Source organism: Hevea brasiliensis, chromosome 3 (assembly GCF_030052815.1).
Source record: "Hevea brasiliensis isolate MT/VB/25A 57/8 chromosome 3, ASM3005281v1, whole genome shotgun sequence".
NCBI classification, from domain to species: domain Eukaryota; kingdom Viridiplantae; phylum Streptophyta; class Magnoliopsida; order Malpighiales; family Euphorbiaceae; genus Hevea; species Hevea brasiliensis.
Window position 1 is genome coordinate 68,679,621 of NC_079495.1, and position 12,309 is coordinate 68,691,929.

Below are 12,309 nucleotides of genomic sequence, written 5' to 3' on the forward strand. Positions count from 1 at the left end.
AATTGTCTGTACCGATTGAAAAAATTTTCTAAATATTTTCTTATCATTCTAATGCCATAGGGACCTCAATGACCCTTCTCTGGAGTCCCAAAAATTATTTTATGAATTTTTCCCCAGGTCTAGGGCTCCTAGTTGCGAGAACCGCAACTTCCCTCTAGGTTACCCATTGCTTGGGCACCAGCTCATTTAACTTGGTTTTATTTTATTTCTAAAATTTTTACTAAATTTTTCTTATTAATATTTGAGTTAATTATAGTTCCTCACTTTAGTTTAAATATTTTTCCGAACGTTCTAGCTGTCCGGACCGACACTGGTCACCGGAACAGTAGAATGTACGGAGTTGCTACCGGGAGGGTGTTACAAAGTTTCATTGCCTGGGTACTTTGTTTCTTCCTCGTTTCTTTAGATTTTTTCTGGCAGAATGTTACACAGGTCTATGGTTGTGCTTACACGACCCGTGTACTTTGTATCAACAACACTTCTCAATCCTTCGACCTTTCCAAGTTTCCTTCCACACTTCTATGCTTTGGAACTTCACCAAAACCCTGAAAAATACAGCAAGAGTCAAATTACTACAAATGTCGAAAATTTCTCCATTTAACACAATTATTTCAACAACTCTCTAAACATATGCCTAATAGATAATTATACTTTAATCAACTAAATTAGACATAAAGATACCCTAAAAACATTAAATGTGATGGAAGTAAAATTAATAAATTATGCACTTATCAAATTCCCCCACACTTATTCCATGTTTTTCCTCAAGCATGACTTAAATTCTCAATCAACTCCACTTAGAAGTTCCTTAACTTCACCCTATCACAACACTCTCTAATAACAGATTAAAAGTTTGAAAGAAGAGGCAAGTAAGGTAATAACCATCATAATAAATTCCATCAACACCATACCAATATATCAACAATTTTCCAACACAAAACAAAAGGATTAAAATCAACTAAACTCACATAATTAATGTTCCATAAAATTTTAAATCAATACATACCAAAACACAAGGCTAATTTATCAAGGCACAACCATTATAGATCTTTGGAAATCCTAGGGGATATTTTTTTTTTTTTTTTTGAAATTGGTACTTCTCTCTTGTCACAGTTAATATTTTTTTTTATTTATTTTAACCGTCACTTTCAGAAAAGTGCCTTGCTCATATCTTAGCTAGCTTTTGGCCTGAGAATCGACATGGGGTTCATGAAGACCCCTGGTTAGTTTGCTTAACTAAAATAGCAGAGTAATTTTCAAGTTCAACCTTTTATTTCCCCTAATTTATGCATCTACATATTATAAAGTGCCCTGATAGATTAAACAAAGTTCTGAAATTTGCATGATACTATTTTAAAGCACACATAACTAATCATTTCACCATTAAATCAAGCCTAAATGATTTATGCAAAAAAAAAAAATTACTCTATGGTATGGAGAAGAGGGAAAAATCCATCATTAAAGTTACTATTACCTTGCCTAAAATCTCAAAAATTCAATCTAAAATAGAAAAGTCATTTCAAGGACAAAGCACTTCTCTCCGGGAGTTAATATAGAATCATGAATCAAGTTTATAATAACATATAAATTTTTTTTTTATTAAAAAAGACTGCAGCAACAAATTTCTCCTCCCCCATACTTAAAACTTACATTGTCCCCAATGTAAAGCCCAAATGCAAAAGAAAAGATAAAAAAAAAAATTATAGAAAATAAAAATAAAATAAGGAAAAGAAAACAAATCTGATTGTGGCTAATAAGCCACTCATGGGTTGCCTCCTGTTTAACGTCGTTAGCTCGACATGGCAAAGCTCCTTAATCCAATGAATGCTCCTGAAACCCCTCATAAAATGGCTTGAGTTCATGACCGTTGACCTTGAACACTTTGTTAGTTCCTAAAATTTGAATTTCAATTACACCATAAGGAAATACATTAGTAACAATAAAGGGTGCAATACCAGGCATCAGCTTCAATATGGAATTATACAATAAAACTTTTTGCCCAATCACAAACTGCTTCCTTAGTTTGTCATGGAATGCCTTTGTCTTTTCTTTATAGATCCTAGAATTCTCATAAGCCTTAAGGTGAATTTCCTCTAATTCATGCAAATGTGATTTTCTTTCTAACTCATCCTCCATGCTTAACTCAAAAACGTCTTGCACAAATGTATCAACAATATCAATAGAAAAAATAGAATGATTATCAGCATGATACTTCATGGAATCAAAGATATTAAATTTGACAGTCTCTCCATCAAACTCCATAGTTAGGGTACCATCATCCACACCAATTTTTATCTTGGCAGTTTTTAGGAAAAGTCTTCCAAAAAAAATCAAACCTGAATTTGATGAGAAAGCACTATCATCCTCCATATCCAAAATGTAAAAATCTGCAGGAACTCCAACCTGCACCAACACATCCTCAACTACTCCCAATGGGTAAGCATTAGAATGATTAGCTAACTGAATAATGAGACTAGTTTCTTTCAAAGGACCCAAATTTAAAGTTTGAAAAACTGAATTTGACATAACATTAATAGATGCTCCTAAATCTGCCATTACACTTTCAAATTTAAAATCACCTATTCTGCAGGGAATAGAAAACAAACCTGGATCCTTACACTTAGGGGGTAATTTTCACTGAATTAATGCCGACACATTTTCCCCCACACTGATCTTCTCATTATTCCTCAACTTGCGCTTTATAGTGCATAATTTCGTAAAGAATTTAGCATACCTAGGAATTTGTTTGATCATATCAAAGTAAAGGTATATTAACTTCTACCTTTCTGAAAGTCTCCAAAATTTCTTTCTCTTGTTCTTCTTTCTTATTCTTGGCCCACCTGTAGGGGAATGGAGGAAGAACATAATTACTAACCTTATTCAAGTTAGGTTCAGTATTTACCTCAACTTCAGGAACTTCATACTCTTTTGGCTCTTTTGCTCCTTGCTTTTTCTTTTTCATTGGCTTATGTGGAATCTGATTATCAACTTCTTTCCCACTGCGCTACACTATAGCACTCGCATTTTCTCTAGGGTTCATGACTATTTATGATGGAAGCTTTCCAGAACCTTGAGCTTCCAGCTTACTCACAGATGAGGCTAACTGACCAATCTGCCTCTTTATGTTTTGAATGCTATTTATGGTCTTCTGTTGAAACTATTGTGTATTGTTAGCCAAAGCCTTAACAATTTCATTAAGTGACATACCTTGATTTAAGGGAGGTGGAGGTGGAGGTGATTGATTCACTTGTGGTCTTTACTATTGGTATCGGTTTTGCACCGGTTGATTCTCATAACTCAAATTGGGATGATCTCGCCATCCTAGATTATAAGTATTAGAAAAGGGATCATACCCGCGTTGTGGTTGTCCATAATGTTCTACTGCATTAGCATGTTGCATTGATTCATCCTCTTATAATGTAGGACACATGTCAGTAGCATGACCTGAACTCGAACAAATTCCACATACCTTAATAGTTTGCATGTTTCCTACAGCCAATTGCCTCACCAAAGAAGTTAAATCAGAAATTTGTTTCTCAAGATTAGATGTACTTACCTCATAAACCTTCATAGGTGTGTGATCCATTCTCATTCCAAACTGCTGAGAATTTACTGCCACGTTAGCAATCAGCCTCCATGCCTCATCTGGTGTCTTTTCAACCAAAGCTCCTCCACTAGTAGCATCTATCATACTGCAGTCCATTAGTAGAAATCCTTCATAGACATACTGAATCAAAAGCTGCTCACTTATTTGATGATGGGGACAGCTTGCACACAGTTTCTTAAATCGTTCCCAATACTCATACAAGCTCTCCCCATTATACTGCCGAATGCCACAAATTTGTTTTCTTCTGTTGGTAGCATGGGAAGCAGGAAAATAATTCTCTAGAAATATTTGCTTCATCCATTCCATGAGTTGATAGATTCGGATGGAAGGCAATACAACCAATCCTTAGCTGTGCCTTCCAGTGAGAAGGGAAAAGCTTGAAGCTTAATCTGATCCTCGGAGATTCCTTGAGGTTCCATGCTAGAACACATAACATGAAATTCCTTCAAATGCTTATATGGATCCTCACCTGTAAGACCGTGAAACTTAGGCAATAAATGGATTAGTCCAGATTTTAACTCAAAAGTAACATTTAAAGCAGGGTGTTGGATACACAAAGGCTGTTGGTTTAGATCAGGAGTAGCTAACTCTTTCAAAGTCCTAGCGGCCATGGTTTCATTTTTAGAATTTGAATCTGAATCTGAATCTGAACTTAACTCCCTTGGAGATTGGACTCCTTTAGATGTACTTGAAATCTTCTTAGCCTGCTTAGCCAATTTTTTCAACTGTTTAGCTATTTTTTCTACTTATGGATCAAAGATCAATTCACCAGATTCAGAAGTTCTTTTCATAAACAAAAAGTAATCAAAGTAAAAATAGAAAAATGCCTCAAAACCCTAGAAAATAATCGAATTTGGCCTCAAGAGGGTAGGGCCAAGGAATCCTACGGTTTAGCTATTTTTTTTTTTCAAAAACCTGAAAATAGCAACACTTCACAAATAAAGTTAATAACAAAATATCCTATCACCAAAAACACGAATTCCAATAAATTTCAGTCCCCAGTAACGGCGCCAAAATTCTTGATGGTTGTCGAATCCACTAGAAATTAAATTAACTGGAATCACCAATTATGAAATGTTTTCTGCAGTGACTGGTAAATTCAGGTCTAACCCTAGAGACTAAATTATTAAATTTCGTCCATTTGTGTAATGGGAAAAGAAAGAAAGGTTGGAGGAGGGTTGTAACACCCTCCCTGTAGCAACTCCATACATTCTACTGTTCCGGTGACCAATATGAGTCTGGACAGCTAGAACGTCCGGAAAAATATTTAAAATAAAGTGAGGAACCATAATTAACTCAAATATTAATAAGAAAAATTTAGGAAAAATTTTAGAAATAAAATACAACTAAGTTAAATAAGCTGGTGCCTTAGCGATGGGTAACTTAGTGGGAAGTTGTGGTCCTCGCAACTAGGAGCCCTAGACCAGGGGGAAAATTCATAAAATAATTTTTGGGACTCTAGAGAAGGGTCACTGAGGTTCCTATGGAATTAGAATGCCAAGAAAATGCTTAGAAAAATTTTTCAATTAGTACAGACAATTTTGGTCTGTTAAGCCAAATGGAGGGCATTTGGGTCATTTCGCCTTCAGAGGTGAGTTTTGGCCGACTTGTCCAGTGAAGTAAATAATTATTATGACACAAAATGTGAATAAATATTGCTAAAAATTAAATTGAAAATGAGTAGAGAAGAGAAGAAAATAAAATGGAAGAAAATACCAATTATGACATCATATGATGTCATTAAACACTTGCCCACCAATCATATTTAATTAACACTTAAATTAACTAATAAAAAGTGGATAAGAATACAGCAAAAACCCAAAAAAACTCAGCAGCCATTCTCACAAAAAAACCAGCCGTCTCTTCACTTCCACCTCTTTCCTCCATGAAAGCTCCACTAAAGCTTCAATTCCCACCTTAAACCACCTCAAAACCCTAACTTGCCTTCAATAAAAATTATCCCTACCACTAGAGCAAGCTTTGGGCAGCAATTTGAAACGAAGAAAGTGAAGTTTTCAAGCCTTGGAAAGTGCCTAAGTCAAGGTTAGTGCCAATTTATTCTAAAAATTTTGTGTATGGCTGCCATTGAACATGATGTTGGTGTTGCAAAATATGGATTGTATGTGTATGAAAATTTTAGTTGTTAGAGTTAGGGTTTGGACACAAAAACTTGGATCTTGTTCATGTGTTGGTGAAAGTAAGTTTTAATGGTCAATTAGTGACCATTTGGTTATGTGTAAACAAGAAATGAAGTGGTTTGTGTAGTGGGAATTGAGGTTAGTATGGCTACCCTTGGTGACCTGCAGGACTGGGCATGAGTCCAGCAGCTTTGGGCAGCAATAACTAGAGTTGTAGAGGTTCAATTGGTGCAAGGCCAATTGAACATGAAACTAGACACATAATGGCACAACTTTACTGAAGAAACCATGCGCATAAAACCAAACCAAGTTGACCTAAAGATTGCCCTAATCCAGGTGACCTACATTCTGCCTGGGCAAAATGACCAAATGAATAGTGTTTAGTCATTTGGCCATAACTCAGTGTAGAAAGGTCAAATTGATCTAAAATTTTATCAGCAACAAGCTGAGGTATAGACCTACAACTTTTAAGAAGAAACCTAACCCAAATTATGATCATAACATATTCAAAAAGTGACCTGCAGTCACTGCTCAAAATACTATAGATTTGGTCAGTCCAGAAAATCTGGAAAATTTGTAATCCAGCCAGTTGTGGTTTTTTGGTCATAACTTGAGCTACAAAACTCCAAATGGAGTGATTCAAAAAAAGAAATTTAACTAGAAAAAAATAGGAACAACTTTCATGTTGATCACTTTGCCAAATTCCCACTACAAAAATGACTAATGGAATAGTAAACACAAAGTTTGAAATCTGAAAATTTTGAACAATTAATATTAGGCTTATAAATGGTATTAGCAACCAATACCAACAATTTTAGAATGCAAAATGTGGTACGTTGATATTATTAAAACTAATGTACCTATTGTCTATGCAAAAGTCAACATTTTTATTGACTAATGGAATGAATAGTAACACCTAAACTTAAATTTCAAGAATTGTATAAATTAAGAGTATAACATGCCCTAGTACACCTAGTAAGATTGGTTTGGATAGGTTGGCATGCCAATAGGGTTCAGTTAGCAGTACTGCACATGGCATTATGCCATTTTGTGATTTCATGGCTTTTAGCCATTCTGACATTGTGTTGAGACTTGGCCTTGTGCCTAATGTTATTACAGCTTATTAGCTATTCTGTTGCACACCGGGAGACGCATATGTGACCGATGGTGTGACAGCCTGAGGTACTGGATACCCAGTGCCAGTCTACCCGTTTATCTAGTCCAGTCATCCAGTATAGGTTACTTGGGCAACCAAAAATGAAAGTTGATAAATTTAATGAAATAATGAATATAACAAGTAGCAAATAAATAAGACTACCAATAATTATAAAAAATTTGACTGCATGAGACATCAATACACTTACTGCATATTTATTTCCTTTTAGTTCTTTTTATTTTATTATTGGCACCACTAAGCATTATTGCTTAGCGCGTCGCTTTTTGCCATGCGTAGGTTCTGGAGAGATAGACAGAGAGCCCAGTAGACCACAGACTGGGTGAGGTCACAGATCTGCCTAGAGTCAGAGTCACCTCTCATCTACAGTGCATCAGTGGTAGGACCTTTAGGTCCCTTTTGAAATTATGTTTTTGCATTTTGTATTAGGTAGTGGTTTGTGATTTGTAAATTATGAACTCATGTAAATAGTAAATTTATGTAATCATATGTTGATGTACATATTTTGAAGAATTTTGTTAATTAAAATAATTTGAGAATATCTTCGTGAAATTTTAGTTGATTTTGAATTTCAATGAAATTGTGGATTAATGTTGAGAACTTGAAATGATTGCTAATGTTGAGACCATATTGATGGTTATTGGAGTTTGAGAATGATTGGAAATGATTATTGGAAGTATTTTTCACAAGTTCCGAAGAACTGTTTTCTCCATTTTTAGCCAGTACTCTGCCGGATTTTCTATAAAATTTTTGGAACCTCAAATAAATTATAATTTCAATAAATGACTTAAATGAATTATGTTTCATGAATTGTACTTCATAACTATGAAAAAAATAAATTAGGAAGAATAAAAAAAAATGATTGAATTAAAATAGGGTGTTCCAGTACACTGCGTGGCATATCTTGCTCGGCTACACTGTAGACGGGTAAAGGGTGTCACATTTAGTGGTATCAGAGCATAGTTTAGGCGTTTCTGGGCCTAGATTGAGTCCATACCATGCATTGTTTTTGTAAGAGTTGAGGTGACACTAGTGCAGATCTGTTTATCTTTGCTATTTTAAATAGGATATAGACCCTACATCACAGAGGGCAGTTGAGGAGGAAGTGGAGAGTGATGCTCCACCTGCAGCAACTGAGACTGGGGGTAGGAGAGAACCTGCTCCTCCAGCTCCAGCAGAGCCTGCTCAGCCTCCACAGGCCATGTTTCAACAAATGGCCGAGTTCTTCAAACAAATGGCTAGAGTAATGCCACCACCACCACCACCTCCACAGTAGAAATCACATTTAGAGAGATTGAGAAAATTTGGAGCAGTGGACAACTTCTTTGGCAAGAGAGAAGATGATTCTGTTACAGCCGAAAACTGGTTGAACGGAATAGGGAGAGTTCTAAAATAACTCCACTGCACTCTAGAGCAAAATTTAGAAGCTGTTGTCTCTCTGTTGCAAGATGATGCCTACCAATGGTGGGATACAGTGTCTAGTAAAGTGCAGTCAGAAGTAATAACTTGGTACTTTTTCCTCTCAGAATTCAAGAAGAAATATGTGGTTAGTGTGTACCTAGAGGAGAGAAGAAGAGAGTTCATTAACCTGAGGCAGAGACAGCTAACAGTGGCAGAGTATGAAAAAGAATTTGTCAGACTAAGCCGCTACGGAAGGGAGATAGTCCCTAATGAGGCCGAAAGGTGTAAGAGATTTGAAGAGGGATTAAATGTAACACCCCTATGTTTGGTAGTGCGTTCTACTGTTCAAGTGACCAGTGTTGTATGGACAGCTAGGATGCCTAGAACTACACTTAGATATGATGAGCAGACATAAAATAACGAAATACAAGAAAAGAAAATACAAGAAAAATAAAGGAAAAATAATAGTAATGAAATGTAACCAAGTTAAACAAGCCAAGAATCCTAGCGATGGGTGACCTCACCGGGAAGTTACGGCGTGGACCGTTGGCTAGCCCTGAACCACGGGGAACCCTGAAAAATATTTTTAAGACATAATTAAAGACTTATTGAAGCATAAATATCATTAGAAATATCAAAGAAAAATTAATTAATTAGTACAAAGAAAAACGAGAAATTGAGAAAACGATAAAACTCGGTGTTATCGAAAAATTAGGAATGCAACCCGAACAAGGGCATTGTGGTCATTTGACACCTTGAGTTGTCTTTTGGCCTAAATTTCCATTGAAAATAAATGATGTTACACTTGGAAAATCTCATGAAAAATTAAATTGTGGTATATTATAATAATAGTGCAAGAAATGGGGTATAATTTGAATAACTAAAACTTTAACATATAATATTGTTAATTAAACTAAAGTGGAGCACTAAGGGGTGTTTAAACCCAAAACCCACAAGGGCAACATGAAATGGAGAAGAGGGAGAAACATATGGGTCAGAGCTCGAACAGTAATTTGGGGAAGAGAAAAGAATTTGAGGAACCCTGAGCTCAGGGATATGACAGAGGCGGATCATCAGGGCAGAGAACACCAAGATCTAGTCATCGAACAACCAGAAGTTCCTATTCTACCCATTTCTGCCATGTTTGTGGTAAGCTACATGGAGGTATTTGTCGTAAGGCCAATGGAGCCTGCTGTAATTGTGGAAAGCTTGGACACTTTGTTAGAGTGTGTACTAGAGCACCTCGATATGCTCTCCAGAGTTCACAGACGGTCAGTCAGAGTCGAGATAGAAATAGAGTTGGTACTCCTTACCACTATAACATAGTGAATCAACCCGAATATAGTAGCACACCAGTTAGAGCATCCACTATGCGCCAAGGGGAAAGAACAGAAACTTCGGATGTAGCTATTGGTAAGTTCTTAATTTTTGAAAGAAATAATTAGTTATTATTTTATCCCAGCACTACTTAGTTATGTGCTACTGTTAGAACTATATGTTCTTTTGCTATTCCTTTACATGGGAATGAATTTTGATGTATTAGTGACTAGTCCATTAGGATAAAAACTATAATAACAAGTATGATTGACATTAAATTTGGAAGAATTGTTAGCTAAAAAGTATTTTCTAAAACACCATAAATTATAAAGCTAATTGGCGAGCCTACTTAATGTAAGGCAAGAGGACCTAAAAGTAAGTTACAGTAATAAAATTACTCTAGATAAGGGCAAAGATGTTACTGTTAGTAATTGTCAAGGGATATTGTAATCAGAATCGATTTAGGATATTAGTGGATTCGAGAAAGATAAGATGTTAAAAAACCTAGTCCATGAGGTTATAACGTAGTGACTATGTAATGTTCTCGATGTTTGTATTGTAAGCTGCAGATTACAGTACCGATACGGGATTATTGTGTAGAGCTACGTGCTTCCTCGTGGTACAATAAAATAAGAATATTTGTAAGTAATCTATAAATTGATACAGTTATGCCCGAATAAAGTGCTATTACAGGAAATAAATGTGAAAATTTTAGTAATAAATTTAAAACTTCAGAACTAGCATGTCGAAAGACTACACTTATAATGTACCTAGAGTCAGTAACTTGGTTACAATAATGTGAACTACCTATACCACAGTAATTGCTATAAATTTAGAGATATCAATACGACTTATCATCCTCAGACAGATGGACAGTCGAAACAAGTAATTCTGGTAAATTCTGAAACTCATTGAGTTTCTGTAAATAATGAAATGAAATGATAATAATAACCTGTAAAATGTAATAAGCCCTCAAGAATATACTGAGAACTTGTGCCCTTGAATATGAGGGAAGATAGGACAGATACCTTCCACTAACAGAATTTGTATACAATAATAAGTGTCAAGCTAGCATACAAACGGCACCCTATGAAACACTGTAAGGGAACGGATAACTATGGATTTTGTGATGAGACTTCCAAAGACACAAAATATTCATGATGTAGTATGGGTTATAGTTGATGGACTAACCAAGTCTGCTCACTTTTTGCCAGTCCGGATGGACTATAGTTGGAGAGATTGGCCAGATTGTACATAAATGAGATTGTCAAACTGCATGGAGTGCCAGTATCGATTGTATCAGACAGAGATCCTAGGTTTACTTTTAGATTCTGAGGCAGTCTTTAGAGAGCCCTAGGAACTAGATTGAACTTTAGCACGGCATTCCACCCACAGATAGATGGCCAGTCTGAGAGGGTAATGCAGATATTGGAGGATATGCTACGGGCTTGTGTGATTGAGCTTGAAAGTAGTTGGATATACACTTGCCTTTGATTGAGTTTGCTTATAACAACAGTAGGTGAAAGAAAGATGATTGGGCCAGAAATTGTTCAGCAGATAGAGAAAAAGATCAGATTGATCAGAAATAGACTCAAGGCTGCATCAGACCATCAGAAGTCCTATGTTGATCTGAAGAGAAGAGACATTGAATATGCAGTGGGTGATAAGGTATTCCTCAAAGTTTCTCCTTGGAAGATGATTATGAGATTTGGCAGAAAGGGGAAACTGAGTCCTCGTTTCATCAGACCATATAAGGTTTTGGAGAGAGTGGGTCCTTTGGCATATCGGTTGGCATTACCTCCAGAGCTAGAAAGGACACACAGTGTGTTCCATGTGTCCATGTTAAGGAGGTACAGATCTGACCCATCTCATGTACTATCAGTTAAAGAGATTGAGGTAAATCCATACCTCTCATATGAGGAAGAACCCATAGAAATTCTGGCATATGAGGTGAAGCAGCTGAGGAACAAATAGATACACCTGGTTAAAGTGCTGTGGAACCATCATTCATGCCAGGAAACTACTTGGGGAACATGAAGAGGACATGAGGAGACAGCACCCATGAAGGAACGGAAGCATGAAAAACACAAGTTTATACCATTGAATTCAAAAATTTTTACCTAGGGTAACATTCATCATGTAAGATTTATTTTTATCTATTTGATTTCAATGATAAACAACATATTAAAACTCTTTTAATATTTTTTGGATATGTATTTGCCATTTAAGATTTTAAAATTAATCAGATTAATTTTAGAACCCTAGATTAAATCAAGAACGATTACACTAACCTTTTGATGCACTGCAGCGTGTCTGCGCCTTTGAGATTCATCTTCAGGACACCAGATGTTGTCCCTCTAGCTTGTCCACACCAAGAACACCTATGGCAGCCCTTGAACAGCTTCTAAAGCTTTTTCTATTAATTAGAAATTCAAGTTCTTCCTTTTAAGAGATTAGAGCTATAAACAGGACACTAGAAATAATTTCTAGTGTTCTTAATTCAAGAGATTGATGGCTAATCTCTTTGAATTGATGAGAGATGAAGAAGAATAGATGAAAAGTCTCAAAGTGGCACGACAAAGGAGGGGAGTGGCTGCTGGTTATTTTTCTTTTCATAACCACACTGAAATAGCTAGGTTAACACATTAAACCCTTGCCACATGTCACCCTTT

General features: G+C 36.0%; 1 non-coding gene across 1 annotated transcript; it reads left to right on the forward strand.

Annotated features, from left to right (window-relative positions):
• The first annotated feature begins 3,749 nt into the window (after nucleotides 1-3,749).
• On the forward strand, nucleotides 3,750-3,856 carry LOC131178924 (small nucleolar RNA R71). The gene has a single exon (XR_009147931.1). It is a non-coding gene; the product is annotated as a small nucleolar RNA R71 (small nucleolar RNA).
• The last annotated feature ends 8,453 nt before the right edge of the window (nucleotides 3,857-12,309 follow it).